Raw genomic sequence first — 18942 nt, forward strand, 5'->3', positions numbered from 1 at the left:
CTTTCTGAAGAGGTATTCCAAAGCTGGGGTGCCAATGCTTCTACTCAGAAGAACCTTTCACCAAGGTGAAAGCAATAGTAGCCTATGGTCTGGTCTGAGGCACAGGACACAGCTTGCTGAAAATAAGCAGGCCTGGATCTGGTCGGTACCAGGATGTGGGCATAATGCATTCTGGATGCATTCTGGATGTGGGCATAATGCAGAATTCTCCATTTTTATTTACATATTTTGTACTGCATGTATCCTTCCGTTCCTCCATATCTTTTCCCCCCATTCCTTGCATTGTGGATGCACAGAAGAGATGAAATTCCACAATTACTGTTTTCTTCCTCTTTTTATCATCATAATGGAAGAACCAAACTAGATGTGATGGCAATTTCCTAGAATGCCCTAAGATTTGTATTTTTAATGGTATGCAAGTAGAAAATAAGGGGAAACCCTGTTCAGACTAAGAGCCATGAAGAATGGAAAGGAGGACTATTTCTCTCCCTATCACATTCTTGAGGAAGATCTCTCCTGAGCTGCTATTTGCAATAAAAGCAGCCAATCTGGCCTTTCAAATTACAGCTTTGGAGAAGGGATTTTTGTAAGGATTTTGTTAGGATTCCCTACTTGCAACTCATGGTATCAAAACAGAACAGACTTACCAACAGCTGCGATTTTCATTTAAAACATGCATATAAAAACTGCTGGTATCATATTGTTGTTATACAAATCTATGGTGTGCTGTGTATAGTATATACCCTACACAAATCTATTAGGAATACTGTGTACGGTTCTAGTTGTCTCGCCTCAAAAAGGATATTGTGGAGCTGGAAAAGGTTCAGGAAAGGGCAATCAAAATGATCAACAGGATGAAACAACCCTCCTACACGGAAAGGTTGCAGCATTTATGACTATTTAGTTTAGAAAAAAGTAATAGACCATGAGATAGAAATTTAAATTGTGCATGGAATGGAGAAAGTGGCTAGAGAATGCAATGTTGTCAGTTCTCCTTGACCTGTCAAAGACTTTTGACATCATTGACCATGGTGCTCTTCTAGAGCAACTCAAGGAGTTGGCAGTACTTGACTTCTACCCTGCAGTGTCACTACCAGAAAGTAGCACTAGGAGACCGCTGATCAGCTCTGTGGCTTTGGGCTCCTCAAGAGTCCGTTCTGTCTCCTATGCTATTTAATTTCTATATGAAACCACTGAGAGATGTCATCCAGGGATCTGCAGTATCATCATAGTGTCATAATTGCATATAATGCCAATCCTGGCCTGGCTACACTAGCGGCAAATTAGTTTCTGGGCCCAATTCAAAGTACTGGTTTTGACCTATAAATTTGTAAAAGGCTCAGGACTGAAATAAGGGCATTGTGGGTGGCATTGTGGGTAAAATCTCAGTGCCTAGGACTTGCCGATCGCATGGTCGGCGGTTCGAATCCCCGCAGCGGGGTGCGCTCCCGTTGCTCGGTCCCAGCGCCTGCCAACCTAGCAGTTCGAAAGCACCCCCGGGTGCAAGTAGATAAATAGGGACTGCTTACCAGCGGGAAGGTAAACAGCGTTTCTGTGTGCGGCTCTGGCTTGCCAGAGCAGCTTCGTCACGCTGGCCATGTGACCCGGAAGTGTCTCCGGACAGCGCTGGCCCCTGGCCTCTTAAGTGAGATGGGCAACCCTAGAGTCTGTGAAGACTGGCCCATACGGGCAGGGGTACCTTTACCTTTACAGGACTGAAATACCTCAAGGACTGCTTCTCCCTGTATGAAGTGGCCTGGACCCTGCATAATAATTTATGTTAAATTTGTAACTTGTGTAAATTGCCAAAATAATTGCACTAATTGCATTAAACAGCAGACAGTGAGATGAATAACGGTCTTTGTCAGAAGCCTAACAGGAATAGAAACACTGTTGATTGGCCAGGGCAGAGATGAGTTGTAGTAAAGCAGCTGTACGGATTTTAAGGGGTGCCAATTTCAATAAAATTTACAAAATTACTTTGTATGTGAGCTGCGGTGCCAATATTGGGGGCAGGCAAGCTCCACCCCACATAATCTCAATATATGGAACATGCACACCATTTGAATGGCAATGCCCATCAACTTGGGAGTAGAGCAAATATTTTATTGGGGGGCCTGAAGGGACCTTAGCTCCTATTTATGTGAGTCAGATCTGCTTGACACATGTTCTCTCTCCCAACTGTGCCATTTTGATAAAGAAAGCTAGATAATGTACTTTCTCTCTGCTTCTTCAAAGGGAGATGAAGTTTTTGTTGTCTGAATCAGGGTCTAAATGCCATAATGCAGTCAGAATTGTGATTAATATGACTTGAGGGGGGAAGCCATTCTGCAAGACCATAATTACAAAATGACAGATATTGTACAAGTGTCCTAAAGATGCATGCATCCCAAGAATATTTATGATAAATAATTCTTTCATTAAAAAATAAACTGGATTAATTAGCAGACAATCATAATTTTTCTCAAATTACTTCTGCACACACTTCATTCATTTTACTTGTAATGGTTTGACATTCAGTTAAAAATTTAAGGGTTGGTCCTTGGGGCTGAGGAAGGCAGAAATCTGACTAAGTTCTCCAGATTCCTGGCCATGGAAAAAGCAGTATCTGGCTACGATGAAGGCCCAGTTCCTCTTTGAAATATCCCAGTTTTAATGCTTAGATAAGGAATGGAAGGATCTGCAGGGAGGGGAAGAGAGAATTTGCCAGGAAATGGTTATCTTTGATATGCAGGCTCTTAGAACAATGAAGCCCTGTTTCTTCTTATACTCCCATTCTGAGACAACCTGTTAATATGCAGAAGCTGTTGTCCAGACTGAGAGTTATAGCTCTCTTATATTCACAGCCCATATAAGTGTATCCTCACCAGCTGGTTCTGCCAACTTTCCCCAAGATGCCACGCCTCCTGAATGAGTCCAGGGCTGGTTCTAAGGCCAGTTGAGTGGATATCTGGAAAAGAAATAGGGTGGGAACTGGAAGATCAGTAGAGCCAAACTGGCCAGGAGATGGTGTCAAACATTGGTAAGAATGGTTCTTAATTCCTTGCAACATTTATATATTACCTTTTGGCCAAAGCACTTGAGTCAGCAATGGCTTAGAATCTGAGAGACTAAGACACTTTTGGGAAGGGAAGAGCCTCATCTTTGCCTCTGATGCAGCCAAGTGATCTGACCATTGATGAAGTTCTGTGAGGGGGAAAAGCTGGAAGGGCAGTTGATCACAGCCAAGCTAATAAAAAAAGCCTTGGCATTTGACCTAGAATCACTGAATTCTAAATATACTTCAGAGGTCTTCTAGCTTTCTATTTGATGCAGGGCCCCATCCAACCACTGCTTAAATTCTGAGGTTCTTTGTTATAAGAGGCTGCATATCTAGAACATAGGAAGAGCCTATAATCCAGCATCTTTTTCTCACAGTGGCAAACCAGATGCCTCTAAGTAGCCTACACAAAGGACCTGGATGCAACAACATCTTTTCCTCCTGTGGTTTCCAGCAGATGGTATTTGCGGCTAGCACTTGTTGATAGCCTTTCTCCATTAATTTGTCTTATCTTCTGTTAAAGCCATCCACGTTAGTGGCTATCACAACTACTTGGTGGAGCAAACTGCACAGTTTAATTATACACTGTGTGAAGAAGTACTTTCTTTTGTAAATCTCCCATTAGTCAACTGCATTGGATGTCTACAAGATCTAACGTTCATAGAGGGAGATTCCCCACCCCACCCCCAGCTATAGTTCTGCACACCATGCATAATTTTATACACCATTATTAGGTCTCCAAAGATAGCTATGGCCTGTCTAATCCTCCTTTCCATTGCAAGCAATTTCATTCTTGTTATCCTGTTCAGGCCTTGTGCAGATACAGTGAGTTTCAGAAACAGGAAGGAAAGGGCACCTTTTCCAATTCACCTGTGGCCTTCTCCTGCTATGCTATAGACTGCTAAAGGGTTTCTAGCTTCAAACACTAGATTTTTATAGCTGTATAGTGAGGGGTGGCAGATGGAGTGACAGACTTCTGCTTGTGGGATTGACTTTGCTTTCTTACTAGAATCTAGAGATCTACCAAACATAGTTAGGTGCAAAAGGCATAGAGAGAGAAAAAATTCTGAGCCCAGGAATTTCTTTTATGTACCAGAACTGAATGTTGACCTGAGAATGGGAAGATCCAATGAAGCTCATTGACTCAACAAGGTCAGATGTTCTCTCTCAGCCTGAACTACCAGATGGTTTCAAAGAAAGAAAGAAACATTTGGGGGGGCAGGGGGGCATGCTGTGTTTATTGTAATGATTGGCATGGTTTAAATAGGTTTAACATAATGCATATAGTTTAATTCTATGAATGTTTAATTGTTTTTAAATGATTGCTCTTTCTATGCTTTCATCAGTTGTTGGGTTTTTTTTCTGCTTTGAGTCCCTTCAGGGGAAAAGGCAGGACACACACACACACACACACACACACACAAATAATTCCAGGTCAACCCAAGCATTCTTCATTTTTGCAATAGTATAGGTAAACAGAAGAAGTGGAATAATTTTGTTGCTGCTAGGGTTGGAAGGATCTGCCAATTTCAGTTCTCTTACATTCTCATTTTATCAGTTTTAAGTTCAGTACTCCATATTTTGCAACCATTTGTGATAAAAAAAAACTTTATGGAAATTCAGCAGCATTTTAGTGTGATATTTTTCCTAATATAATTTTATATGCTGTTTTGACTAATACATAAAACGGTTTTGCAAGCCATTTCCCCTAGTATAGTGCATCTTTGTATGTTATTTTCATTAATATATCCATGGTTATGCATGCCTTCCCTTAATACATGCATTTTTGTAAACATTGGTTGGAGAAATGCATTGCAGAATTCAGATAAGTGTGAATTTCAAAGAATAGCTGTCTTTCTGTTAGCATATCATTTAGGAAAGTGTGAAATTGATAGATCTGGCTTTCAATGCATACTGAATTGAATTTCTCCTCCACCCACAGCTGCTGCTATTGTTACACATCCTTGCCAATCAACTGCAAACTATCCAATAGATCCAGATGTAACTTCTTCTTACCCCTGTTCTAAGGCATAGGAAAGCAGAAAGATGCCCCTTCCTTTACTCTTAAAATATTTCCATATAGTGCTGAGAAGTGGTTAACCTCATGGCATTTATCTCCTGTCCAGGATACTCACTGGAAGCTGTTAAAGCAAGGATGGGGGAATTCTGTTCAGTCCAACAGCTGCATTCCCCTGTGGCAACATTCTGGGGCTACATGCTGGTAGTGGATGAACCAAGTGGCAAAAGTAAGAAAAGAAATGGAAGCCTTATATGGCTTAGGACCCCAGTACCTTAAGGACTGTTTCTTCTCACAAGATGTCACCTGGATCCTGTAATAATCCTCTGGTGGTAGAGAGGCCTCTGACTCGACTGGATATACTGGCGAATCCATCCGTAGTCTTTTATAAACAGGTTGTTCTTCTTCAGATGCTGGGCGTTTCTGACAAAGGTCTTCTTCTGTGGATCTCACCACAACTTCCAGGAGCGGTTTTTCCATGGTCCTAATCTGGGCCTCAGCTCATAGCATCCTCTCACCTCCTTCCCCAAGCTTGCAAGGCTGAGCCTAATGTGACTTGCCTAAGGCTATCATGTTTTCTTATGGCAGAGGAGAAATCTGGACTCCTGACTTCTCTGCTTCACATACAGCTTTCTTAGCCATGGGTGCTATTTAAAAGATGCTTAATAACTTATCACAAGTAAACTCCTGTCTAAATTAATTCAGATTCCTATCAATTCCAGAAGGGTTTTGATGCCAGATGTGTTTGATGTGCTTTGTATTCAGCTGCTTAGAAATACTTTTTTTTTTACATGTCTTCAAAATTTAATGTTAAGCAAGAAGAAGAAACAACAAACAAACAAAACAACATCAGCAACCCAGCAACAACCCATCACCCTTGGCGTCTGTTGCAGATGGTCACTAACTTGCCAGTGCACTCAGTGAAGCATGCATTTCCAATCCGCTGAAACTCCACTTCCCTTTGTGCTCAGGAGACTTCTAGTGTAACGAGGAGTGACAGTATGCTTGGGTACGCGAGCAAGCACATGATATGCAGAGCATATGTTGGGTCTCACCTTCATCTCATAGCAAAGAGAATCAAAGTGGGTGGAGGAAAGAAATGATGCCTTAAGGGAAGTTCCTTCTGGTATAAGCACTGTTTGTAATAGCTCTCAGACAGTTCTAAATTGTAATCTAGATTGTGATACAATCTCTAAAGTTGCAATCTTACACTGACAGCAATCCTCAGAGAAAGAGTATAGTCACCTTGGGACGTTAAAGGGATGGCTGTACAGAAACACCCTGGGAGTTATGCTGGCCTTATCAAAAACTCCGAAGTCTCTACTTGAAACTCCTGAGATGTTTCTAAGGCTGGCCCAAGGCCAAATGGCAAATCCCTGTGAGGAAGAAGTTTAGTGTAGGGTTACCAAACATCATAGGGGGACTTCCGGAAAGGAAAAAGGGCGGGTGCCATGACCGCAAGCAGCTCCTGAAGCCAGCCAGAGCCAACTGTGCTACTAGGCTGGCTCTGGGCTTCTGACTGCCGCCGCCACAGCCGAAGGGGAACCGGGGGTGTCTGGCGGTACAGATCTCCCCCCCCCTGCCCCCTTTGTTTTGACTGATCAGGGAAGGCTCGGGAGGTGTGAGTGGGTGGCCATTGCCCAGTTTTTAAAAAACTCTGCACATTTATGTTTCACAGGGTGCGAAAGAAGGGCTTTGCACCTTTATACAATATGCATGTGTGCTTGGGCTCAGGGTCTTTTGCCTCACCATCCCCGCTACTGACTCCCTGTTGCTACTCAGCTTCAAAAAAAAAAAAAAAAAAAAAAGTCCCCGGATTCATTGAAAAAAATCTGGTCACCATAGTTTAGTGACCTACTGCTATTTGCTCAGATATGGAATACCAGAATCTTAACCTATTTCACAACTCTGAAGCACAGTCTTCATGTATTTTTTCCTGCCATATATGATAGGGCACATTTAAAGACACTCATGGGCATACCTTTTGTTGAATGGGTATGGATGTTGTAAACTTTACAGCAAAAAGAAAAGAAATCATGTAATGCTGGTCCAGTGGCGTAGCGTGGGTTGTCAGCACCCGGGGCAAGGCAAGTACTTTGCGCCCCCTAACCCGTGGATTTGCGCCCCCTAACCCTAACCCCCAGATGTTGCGCCCGGTGCGGCCGGCCCCCCCTGAACCCCCCACGCTACGCCACTGGCTGGTCATATGCAGAACAGTATTGCCAGTATTACAAATAAAGATAAGATGTTTGTATTATTTGTCCACCTGTTTAGGGGATAGTTGAATAGGTAGCCCATCTATGAATGAGAGTTAAATTTGATTCAGTTAGCATTTAAAGGTGAACCAACCAAATTCACACTTTTGAAAACAATATGCAAATAGAAACACAGCTGTCCTTCAGAATCTCTACTTACTGGAATGTTGTAATGCAGTTCTCCAGTAAAACAAGTGTGTGATAATGCATCAATTAGGGGAAAATAAAATCAACATATTAATGAAAATAACATACATTGAATGCATTGCCTTGGGAAAAATTGCATGCAAAAATTCATATGATAGTCAAAAGTGCATTCAAAAATGTGTTTGTTATGGTAAATTTGCATTGAAATGCTGATGAATTATTACGCCATTCTCCAAAAGCATAGCAAAGTGACTGAGGGACAAAAGGAATTGGGGGGAAAGAACACACTGGCCTTTCTGCTCACAAGTCAGAACCATAGGACCATTTGATCTAGCATGCCTCCTAGCTGTAGTTCTGCCTATAAAAAAAGGAACAGGCTGAATTTCATTTGGTTGAGAGCCAGCATGAAAGTGGGGAGGAAGGAGAGAAAATAGCTGGATAACAAGTGGTTGCTTACCTTGTCTTAAAGTATCAAGTTGTGTTATACACACACACAGAGCATATATACTTTTTGTATTACTTGTTTGTACTGTGATATTGTTTATTAGTAGTGCTGTAGCGTCGAAGGTCAGGTGTGCTGTTTCATTCTTACCTGGCTCTGGGTGATAATTAATGGCCCTTAAAGGTAAAGGTAAAGGTACCCCTGCCCGTACGGGCCAGTCGTGACCGACTCTGGGGTTGCGTGCTCATCTCGCTCAAGAGGCCAGGAGCTGGCGCTTTCTGAAGACACTTCCAGGTCACGTGGCCAGCGTGACAAAGCTGCGTCTGGCGAGCCAGCACCAGCGCTGCACACGGAAACGCCGTTACCTTCCCGCTATTAAGCGGTCCCTATTTATCTACTTGCACCTAAGGGTGCTTTCGAACTGCTAGGTTGGCAGGAGCCGGGACCGAACGACGGGAGCTCACCCCAACCTTACGATCGGCAAGTCCTAGGCACTGAGGTTTTACCCACAGCGCCACCCGCGTCCAATTAATGGCCCTTAGCTAACTAATAAAGACTTTAAAAAGGTAAAAGTAAAGGTAACCCTGACCGTTAGGTCCAGTCGCGGACGACTCTGGGGTTGTGTGCTTCTCTCGCTCTATAGGCCGAGGGAGCCGGCGTTTGTCCGCAGACAGCTTCCGGGTCATGTGGCCAGCATGACTAAGCTGCTTCTGGTGAACCAGAGCAGCGCACGCAAACGCCGTTTACCTTCCCGCCGGAGCTGTACCTATTTATCTACTTGCACTTTGACGTGCTTTCGAACTGCTAGGTTGGCAGGAACAGGGACTGAGCAACGGAAGCTCACCCCGTTGTGGGGATTCGAACTGCTGACCTTCCGACTGGCAAACCCTAGGCTCAGTGGTTTAGACCACAGCGCCACCTGCGTCCTTAATAAATACTTCACTTTTTATGAGGTTTTAAAAAAGAAATTGCCATAGAACTGAATTGAAGGTTGGGAAAATGAGAAATTGAGAACAAATATTGATAGGTATTTCCATCACACCCCTTGACACATGCCCCCTGAGACCAGTATTACAGGCAGTTAACTGATTTCACCTTACCCTAATTCCAGATCCAACCTTGGAAATTTGTGACAGAGAATTCATTTATAATTTGAGAAAGAGTCAGGCAATTGCTTGAGTTGCTGCTACCGAGCTCATCAAAGACTTTGTTTTGCCTGCCAGATGTTTGGCGGTCTGGGAGTTTATAGCATGTCAGTAGCTCAACACATGGCCCAGTTTCATCACCTTGCAGCAGAACAGGCAACATTTCCACTTATGTGGCATCAATCAAAGCGGGATTTCTCTTTTGGCAAAATCCAATGACAAACTAGCTTTGGGCAGAACCCATTCCACCCTCTTGAGAAATGTCAAAATGCCTTTGACTTGTTTTGAAATTCAGATGTTTAGCCTGAGGAAAGTCCCACCAATTCATTCCAAATATTGCTTTTGGGTGAGATTTCAGTGGCAGCTCTAACAAAGATCTCAGGTCTTCTAATGAACGATAAGAGTATTAAGTTGGGAGTTTGGCAAGTTTGCTCAAGTCATGCCCAGATGCAAACAGTGACGTATTTCAACAGCCCTTGGAAGAACTACATCTTTCATGGTCCTCTGTGATGCAGCATGCTGTCATGGTGATGAGGAAAGGGGCAGAGAGAGAGAGCAAGGGGGGGGGGAACCATTTGCCTTTCCTTTCTTTGTTCTAAGGCTTTGTTAGCATTTGGATCCATGCCCCATATTGCTACTCCATAGAGGATCTGGGAAATAATTCATACTGTAGGTGTTGCACCTGCACATTCCAACAGCAGTCTGCACATGACACCAACCTCACACTCAAGAGGGGCCAGTACCCCAGTAACAGAGCACCTACACTCTGCTCCAACCAAAGAGTTTTTTTCCAGTGAGTCAGGGTTTTGCTCCAAGGCCAGCTGGAGAAGGCCTTGCAGCAGGGAGCAGTTCCTTCAGCTTTCACTGCAGCAGATCTCCCATTAAGGGTCTCTTGTTAAGTCCTGCTGATTTCATAGCATCATCTCTGCTGTATTGCTCTGAGGAGTAAGTGGTAGGACTGCATAGCTTGAGAAATGACAGAAAGACTGGAAGACAGACTGACTGACTCTCACACCTGCATGCAGCTATATAAGGAGGGCTCAGATAACCTGGAACCTTCTGGTCAACAATGATTACTAATAAGAAAGGACTGCTGAGTCACTACAGGATGCTGAGTCACTACAGTGGTACCACAGGTTAAGTACTTAATTGGTTCTGGAAGTCCGTACTTAACCTGAAGCGTATTTAACCTGAAGCGGACTTTCCCATTGAAAGTAATGAAAAGTGGATTGATCCGTTCCAGACAATGAAAAACGCCCCCTAAAACAGTAATTTAACGTGAATTTTACTGTCTAAGGAGACCATTGAATCATAAAATGAAGGCAATAATCAATGTACTGTACTATAAAATAAATAAGACAGTATTTTAGATGGAAAAAAATAACATTGTTTTTCTTTTGTGCACTGATGATAGTCAGTTTGGATGGGGGGGCTTTTATCCATTTCTGCAGCCACACAATCAACCAGTAGCTGAACTGGGTTCCACACAGTCACAAAAACAAGTCACAAAAATGAAGTCACAAGCCACAGTCACAAAAACAAAGTCACAAGTCAGTCCCATAAAATGAAGAACAAGTCACAGTCAAAAAAACAAAAAGGCCACACAAACCAAAATGCAAAAAATAGCAAAAACAAAACCTCCAAATATAACTTCTGTGTTGCGTGGGTGCTCAGGACCCAACAGCTGGTAGACTCAACAGGAAGCCTCTGATTAGCAGCGAAACACTCAACAGGAACCAGACGATGAAAAGCGACCCCTAAAATAACAATTTTACATGAATTTTACTATCTAACAAAGCCACTGATCCATAAAATGAAATCAATAAAACAGTACAAAATGAAAATGTGATTTTTTTCTTACCTGTGCTGATGATAGTCACTGTTTGGATGGGGGCTCAGGGTTCTCTTCCACAATAACAATAATTTCTCTCCTGCCATTCTTTCCCTTGCCTTTTTTACACCACTGCCACCTGGTTCAGACTCCCTGGATCTTTTCCTTACCAATTTTTTTTTGATTGAGACTTGCTTTTGTCATTGTTTTAAGATTTGTCTAAAGTGAGAGATCACATTATCATTGTAGGTGTTAGCAGCATAACTTAGAGCAGCTTTATCAGGGTGATATTTTTCAGCAATAGCTTGCACTTCAGCCCATTTTGCAAGCAGTTCTTTGATTGTTGCTGTAGGTGCAGTTTCTCCCCCCCCCCCAAATATTTTTATTAGTTTTTTCACAAACATAAATAAAACTTAATCTTTTACAATCATCATTTTATGTCATCTTATTTACACTGCGTAAGTTCACGCCCGGACTTCCTTCCTTCCCTGCTTCAGTTTTCTTAGTTTATATCTTCTCTTGCCTTCTATACACATCACAAGATGTGCAGTTAACACTGCTACAGTTTTTAGACTTCTACAGTTAATTCTTATATATGCAACAAATTTACCCCACTCTTCAAACTTTGTCCCTTTCTGGTCTTGAATTTTATGTCATTTTATGTCATTTTAGCTAATTCTGTATATTCAAAGAGTTTGGTCTGCCACTCCAACACCGTTGGGGTCTCCTGTAATTTCCACTTTTGAGCCACAAGGATCCTAGCTGCAGCCGTAGCATATTGAAATAGTTTACGATCCTCCTTTTCCACCTCCTCCCCTATTATCCCTAATAGAAAAGCCTCCGTTTTTTAAAGGAAATGTATACTTAAAAAGTTTTTTTCAGTTCATTATATATTAGATCCCAAAACTTTTTCATCTTATCACACGCCCACCACATGTGGTAGAGATCCCCATCCTTAAGTTTACATTTCCAACAGGCTTTGTTACTCAATTTATACATTTTTGCCAATTTAACCGGGGTGATATACCACTGGTACATCATTTTTAGTAAATTTTTTCTTAAGGTGGAGCACGCTGTAAAATTCATACCTTCGTTCCATAATCTTACCCATTTATCGTATTCAATATTGTAACCGAAGTCGACCACCCACTTTATCATGACTTCTTTTGTTAACTCATCCTTAGTGTCCCATTCCAGGCTGTAGGTGCAGTTTCTCTGCTCTCCTCCTCCTCCGAAGATATTTCCTCAGTTGCCACCATTTGCTGCTCCATCAGAATGTTTTGAAGTTCTTCTGTGGTGAGCTCAGTCCTATGCTCCTCCACTAACTCCTCCACATCAGCACAACTCACTTCCAAACCCATGGAATTTCCCAGAGACACAATTTCCTCAACAATAGGAGCATCCTCTTCAACAGCCTCTGTTACTTGTTCTGGGACTGTTTCTGGCCACAATTTCTTCCATGCTGCCTTCAGTGTTCTCTGAGTCACATCCCTCCATGCTTTGTCTATCATATGCAAGCAATGGAGGATATTAAAATATTCTTCCAGAACTCTCTTAGCATTATCTCTGTGTCTGAGGTCACCTCAAAGCACTTTTGGAACAGTGCTTTGGTGTAAAGCTTCTTAAAATTAGATATGGCCTGCTGGTCCATGGGCTGGATGAGGTAAGTTGTGTTGTGGGGCAAAAACTTTACACTGATGAACGCAAACTCTTCCAACAACTCATCCTTCAAGCCTGGAGGGTGACCTGGAGCATTATCCATAAGAAGCAGGCACTGCATTGGAAGATTTTTGTCCTGGAGGTATTTTTTCACATTTGGCCCAAACACTTCATGAACCCACTCAATGAAAAATTGCCTGGTTACCCAAGCTTTGCTGTTTGCCCTCCACATCACATGCAATTTGCTTTTTATGATATTGTTCTTCTTAAATATCCTGGGGTTCTCAGAATGGTAGACTAGCAAAGGCTTCAACTAAAATCTCCACTTGCATTTGCACAAAATAAAAGGGTTCGCCTGTCTTTCATGGGCTTCTGTCCTGGCAATGCTTTCTCCTCTTTTGTGATATAGGTCCTCTTTGGCATTTTTTTCCAAAAGAGGCCTGTCTCATCACAGTTGAAAACTTGCTGGGGAACGAAGCCCTGCGACTCAACATAATCTTTAAATTCCAAAACAAATTGGTCAGCCTCTAATTTGCTGGCACTGGCAGCTTCACCATTTCTCACAACACTGTGGATGCCAGTTCTCTTCTTAAGTTTGTCAAACCACCCATGGCTTGCCTTGAAACTCTCAATCTCAGCACTTGGTCCAGGGGCGTTTGCGATGAGGTCAGAATGCAACTGTAAAGCTTTTTCACAAATTATGCTTTCAGAAATGCTGTCACCAGCCTCCTGTTTTCCAGTTATCCATATTAAAAGCATTTTTTCCCCATTTCTTCCATTGTCTGTGTTCACTGCTTGAGTGTTTTAACACCCTTTGAAACGCTGGCCCCCTTAATAGCATCCTTATTTCTTAAGATGGTACCAATTGTAGATTTGGGCATCCCAAACTGTGTTGCCAGATCACTTATACGGACCCCATTTTCATGTTTAGAAATAATTTCCTTCTTTACCTCAACACTTATCACAGTTCTCTTGCCTTTGCTGCTTTGCTTCATGTCAGCAGTCCCAGAAAGCTGAACTGAGTTCCACAGATCCCCAAAACAATGGCAGAAGGCAGAGTCCCCCAGAAGTCCCCCAAATGAAGACACAAAACAGAGACAAAGCACAGAGCACAGGCACAGGATAAACAAACCCCAAAATCCCTTGCAGAATCCCAAAATTTCCCCCCCCCCCACAGGGTAGGTGGGCTTTCCTGGCTAGGGGCAACCCATCTTACTACAGCTGGGAGTGGGGCAAGGGCTGATAAAGGGCTTAAAGAATCTTAACGTTTTCCACTCCTCCCCCCCACAACAGGGTAGGTGGGCTTACCTGGCTAGGTGCCACCCATCTTGCTACAGCTAGGGGGTGGGGCAAAGGGCTTTCCGGCAGAGGCTCCTGTTGTTTCTTAACAGCTTCATTGCTCTATGTCTTCGCTAGGTAAGTGATCCTTACCTAACTTTGGGGCTGGGATCCTGTGGATGTCTTGGGGTTGTTGCGGAGGCCTTCTGTGGCTGGAGCAAAGTCAGAAAGCCTTTGCAGGCTTGCGAATGTTGGGGCCTAGCCCTCTGGCCTCTGCAGGCCCTGTGGATGTTGGGCTTTGTTTGCTGGCATCCACTGAGGCCTATGGAGGCCTCCTCGGAAGTCGGGCTTTGTCTGCTGGCATATGGGGAGGCCTCGGCCTCCTCGGATTTCGGGCCTTGTCTCCTGGCACCGGCAGAGGCCTCGGGGAGCTCTCACAACTTACTTCCGGGTTAAAAACGTCCGTAACCCGAAAAAACGTAAGTTGAAGCGTTCGTAACCCGAGGTACCACTGTACAATACATTTTGCATCTAGGATACACTCTAGGCCATTTTTAGGCCGTGGCAGATCTCACTCCCATCTCTCAGTTGAGAAACTCAGTAGATGGTGATTAAATCTGAGAAATACAAGACTTTGTTGGACATTTTCTTGATTTTCATTCTCTCAGTTATGAAATCCATAAATAGAAAGATCTATTATTCACAATAAAGTTTTTTTTTAAAATGTTACAGAAACAACCTGAAAACATTTCCACATCTCTATCCAGATGGTCTCAATGACACTATTTCAAGAACCGTGCAATGAATTTGGTGCTGCCTTCCCAAATAATTCAAAATGAAGCCCTAAAACAAGAGTTTCAAGATAATATATACTGCTTGTGATTCTTGTGAGCCGTGGTGCTCATCTACCCTATGTTCCCTGTGTTTGCCCATTCTCTTTGTGCTGCTTTTGATTTGTTGAGATTCTCTTCTGGTGGCACATATCACAGGCAGAGAAGTTCAGAGGTCACCTATGAAGCTCCACAGCTTAAGGGGAAGCTTCCATTAGATTCAGTGTTCTTTATCTGAGGCAGGCCCCAAACACAAGTCATCTTAGAAAAAAGACTAAGCATGCTAATACCCTGGGAAAATGCTTTTGTCATTAATGGCAAGTCCTTGATCAGTGCTTTTTACCCCTCCAAGAAACTTGTTTTTCAGCCTATATGTACAAATACAGAAGAAGATTTATTTTATATGTGACAATAGCAAGGAAGCAAACAAGTCTGAAATTAAAAGCAGAGACAACAAAAACAAGGCTATTTTTTATATATGGTTACAAGCAGTTACCTTGGAAAGGCTAAATTACTTTATCTCTGAATCTTTAATTACTAATGAGAGCTGGTGGCTACTTGTTACTGAACAGGCTGCCCTTCTTGAGTGTAGGATGAATAGAAACAGATGAATGTTGATTTCAGGTTTTTTCCAGTTTGTCATTTTTCCAGTCTTACGTTTAGTTCTACACATTTCAAAATCAATTTGCAGTTTTTTTAAATCCTCAAGAACATTCATCAGCATTTCAGTGCACATTTCTTCATACATACAAAAATTTACTATGCGATTTTACCTAAGACACACGTTTTTGCAAACAAATTATCTTCTACATACAGCATGTTATTTTCACTAATATATTCATTTTTATCCACATCTTGGTCTGATTTACTGTATGCATTTTTGCACACACTACATGGCTGGAGAACTGCTTTTCAAATTTGGGAAAAGTATGAATTTTGAAGGATGGCTTTTGTTTGGTTTATGTATTGTTCCAGAAAGTGTGAAGCTCACTTGTAAATGCAAACTGAATTGAATTTCTGCCTCATCCTCAGGAGAGTTTGGCAATCTGAGTGCCAACAGAAAAGGAGATATAAGTAATGAAGGTCCCAAAACTTTTATTTTTTAAAAATCTGAGACTTAGTCTTAGGGTTTTATAATACTTATATGAAATACAGTGAGAGCCTGGACCTGGATGGGTGGGATGTAAGCCTGGAAATCAATGTAGCTTGACTATGATATAAGCCAAGCTATTTCCTGATTTTTAAAGAAATCACTCAGCTTCAACCAAGACTATTCAATTTGAGCCAAGATGAGATCCTTCCATCACAGGAAACAACATTTCCCCCCCCCAAGCTGACAAAGAAGCAGCTTTAATGGGAGGCGAGGCAAGGTCTAAAGCTGCTCTTTAGGAGGGCAAGGTTGTTGCTCTCGGGGTGATGGTGTTGCTTTAAAGACAAGTACAGAATGCCTAGCCCAGTTGAATTCAATATAATTTACTCTTGGGTAAAGGTAAAGGGTAAAGGGACCCCTGACCATTAGGTCCAGTTGTGACCGACTCTGGGCTTGTGAGCTCATCTCGCTTTATTGGCCGAGGGAGCCGGTGTACAGCTTCCGGGTTGTGTGGCCAGCATGACTAAGCCGCTTCTGGCGAACCAGAGCAGCCCACAGAAACGCCATTTACCTTCCCAGAGCAGTACCTATTTATCTACTTCCACTTTGATGTGCTTTCGAACTGCTAGGTTGGCAGGAGCAGGGACTGAGCAACGGGAACTCAACCCATTGCGGGGATTCGAACCGCCGACCTTCTGATCAGCAAGTCCTAGGCTCTGTGGTTTAACCCACAGCATCACCCGTGTCCCTTACTCTTGGGTAGATGTGTATATATGTGCTTCCATGTGGCAGTTCATGGACTCAGTGCTGTTGCTGCCTGTAGTTTTGCACAGGGTCCACAAAACAACAGCGTCAACAAAATGCCATTCTATATCTTTTCCCATTTCACCCAGGATTGACCGCTTTCACAAAAAAAACCCAACACATAAAAGAACACCACCGCCAAAAGCTAGTGTAAATCACAAACAGCCCAGGCATAGCTGTCAACTGTCCCTTATTTGGCGGGAAAGTCCCTTATCCCTCAGCTTCTCTCCCTCCCTCCCTGCCGGCCCGGGAGGAGGGAGGCTCCAACCGTGTTGCTTGGCTGCGTTGCCCACCCAATAAGGAGTCTAAGAAGGACTGGGGGTTGGAGCTTGCATGCCTTGTGCCAATCAAATCAGCTGCATTGCCTGGGGACTCGCCTTTGCTCAGTGCTTCCCAGCAGAGAGGTGACGGTGTTTTTCCTTGCTGCATCCCCTTTGCTGGGTTGCTGCTCTGTGAGAACCACTGCTTGAGGCTTTGTTTGGCTGCTGGCTGGGTTTTCTGCCTTTGGCTCGGAGGGGCTCAGAAGTTGAACATACCTGTGTTCGGAAAATCCCTTATTTTGGCTGCTGATCCCTTATTTTCGAGGCTGCTGGTCCCTTATTTTCAAATCTGAAGGTTGATAGCTATGAGCCTAGGAAGAGTGCCAAATGCCAAAAAGTGAGGGCTGAAGGCATTAAGACCCTAGGCCTGAGATCCCCCACATCTGACCTAAGGCTTCTTAGCTTACATGTTATAGGATAGTGTTGTAAGCCTTTGGGACTTTCCACTGGCCTTTAGCCAATCAGCATTGTGGCAAGGTTGGGGGTATTTATTTGGCAGTGAGACAATTCTATCCTAATGTTAAGGTGGCTAGATTTTTGTGGGAAGGGTTTTCCTTTGGTTTCTGCATGCCTGTTGCATTTTCTCCTTCTTCGCAGAATCTTCCTGTTAAAAAATCCATTAGGGAAAGACCTTAGGTACCTAGGAAGAAGACTGCGAGGGAAATAGCTTTGGGGTGCATGGCGGGGGCATTTGACGTCCCGCCTATTAAAAATTTGCATTTGTCACCAATAGGGGTAGTTCCTAGGAAGGCCGGGGGAGTTTCGTTTAATTCATAATCTATCTTACCCCAGGGGTAGTTTGGTCAATGATGCTATTCCTGGAGAGCTTTGCTCTGTCAAATATGCATCTTTTGACCAAGCAGTCAAAATCGTTCGTAAATTTGGTCCTGGTGCCCTTTTAGCAAAATGTGATGTGGAGTCGGCCTTTAGATTACTTCTCATTAATCCTATGGATTTTTGATGGTTGGGCTTTCAATTTGGGGAAAAATTTTATGTTGATAAGGCTATGCCTATGGGGTGTTCAGTTGCTTGTGCCACTTTTGAGGTTTTTAGTTCCTTTATCGATTGGGCCTTGCGTTTTAGGACAGGCCTGACAGGGGCACTCATTATTTGGATGATTTTTTTGTTGGCCAGACCTGCAAATGACCTTTCCTGTTTTAACCTTTTGGAAGCCTTGGTGGCCCTTACAGAGGAGTTGGGGGCTCCGCTCGCGGCTGAAAAAACTGAGGGCCTGGCTACAAAGTTAACATATTTGGGTATGGAACTAGATACAGTGGCTCTAACATCTAGGTTGCCCCCCCCCAATTGTATGCTTTTAAATTAGTCAGTTAATTCCTTTCAAAAAAGTAACTGAGGCAAATTCAGTCCTTGCTGGGATACTTAAACTTTGCTTGCCAGGTGGTCTCTCCAGGACGTCCTTTCTGTGGCTGACTGGCTAGGCTTTCCTCAGGTTTAAAATTTCCTCATCCTCGTGTGCATCTTTCTAAAGGGGTGAAGTTGGATCTGGAAATTTGGTGGTTGTTTTTGGACAAATTTAATGGTGTTTCTCTTTGGCAGAACACACTAAATCTGCATGCAGACTTTCAGGTGCATTCCGATGTGGCTGGATCCCTGGGCTTTGGGCTGTATTTCAGAGGTCATTGGTGTGCACAGCCATGGCCGAAGGAGTGGCTTGGCAGGTCCATCACGAGGGACCTCACCTTTCTTGAGTTTTTCCCAATCGTAGTGGCCGTGCATATTTTGACGGAGGAGTTTAGAGACCGCCATGTTTGTTTTTGGACGGATAGCCAGGCTGTCGTGAACATCCTAGCCCGCCAGTCTTCTCGTTCCTCCAGGGTCTCTGGACTCCTTCAATCCTTTGTCCTTCAATGTTTGAAGTTTAACATTACCTTTTCAGCAAAGTTCATTCCTGGTATTACTAATGACATTGCTGATGCATTGTCTCGTTTTCAGGTAGACCGTTTCAGAGAGTTGGCTCCAGAGGCACAGCTGTTGCCAGAATTTTTTCCGGATCACCTCTGGAATCTTGGAAAAGTTTAGTGGTTAAGGGAGTATTCTCTTCTGTTTCCTCTTCCCCTTTTAGA

The 18942-nt window shown here is 43.2% G+C and overlaps 1 protein-coding gene and 1 long non-coding RNA gene across 3 annotated transcripts in view; both read left to right on the forward strand.

Moving 5' to 3' along the window:
- The window catches only part of LOC310698071 (uncharacterized protein), a 318973-nt gene extending 313069 nt beyond the window's left edge, over positions 1-5904 (forward strand). Inside the window, exon 2 of the mRNA XM_083484828.1 lies at positions 1466-5904. The gene's annotated coding sequence lies outside the window, so the exon portion shown is untranslated. The remainder of the gene's footprint in view (positions 1-1465) is intronic.
- Positions 5905-13740: 7836 nt separating this feature from the next.
- The window catches only part of LOC310698116, a 54678-nt gene continuing 49476 nt past the window's right edge, over positions 13741-18942 (forward strand). Inside the window, exon 1 of one of the 2 annotated variants that reach the window (XR_014521330.1) lies at positions 13741-14293. This is a non-coding gene — a long non-coding RNA (uncharacterized lncRNA). The remainder of the gene's footprint in view (positions 14294-18942) is intronic. The other variant, XR_014521331.1, reaches the window with a different exon arrangement.

Source organism: Podarcis liolepis (assembly GCF_965112155.1).
Source record: "Podarcis liolepis genome assembly, chromosome: Z".
Lineage (NCBI taxonomy): Eukaryota > Metazoa > Chordata > Lepidosauria > Squamata > Lacertidae > Podarcis > Podarcis liolepis.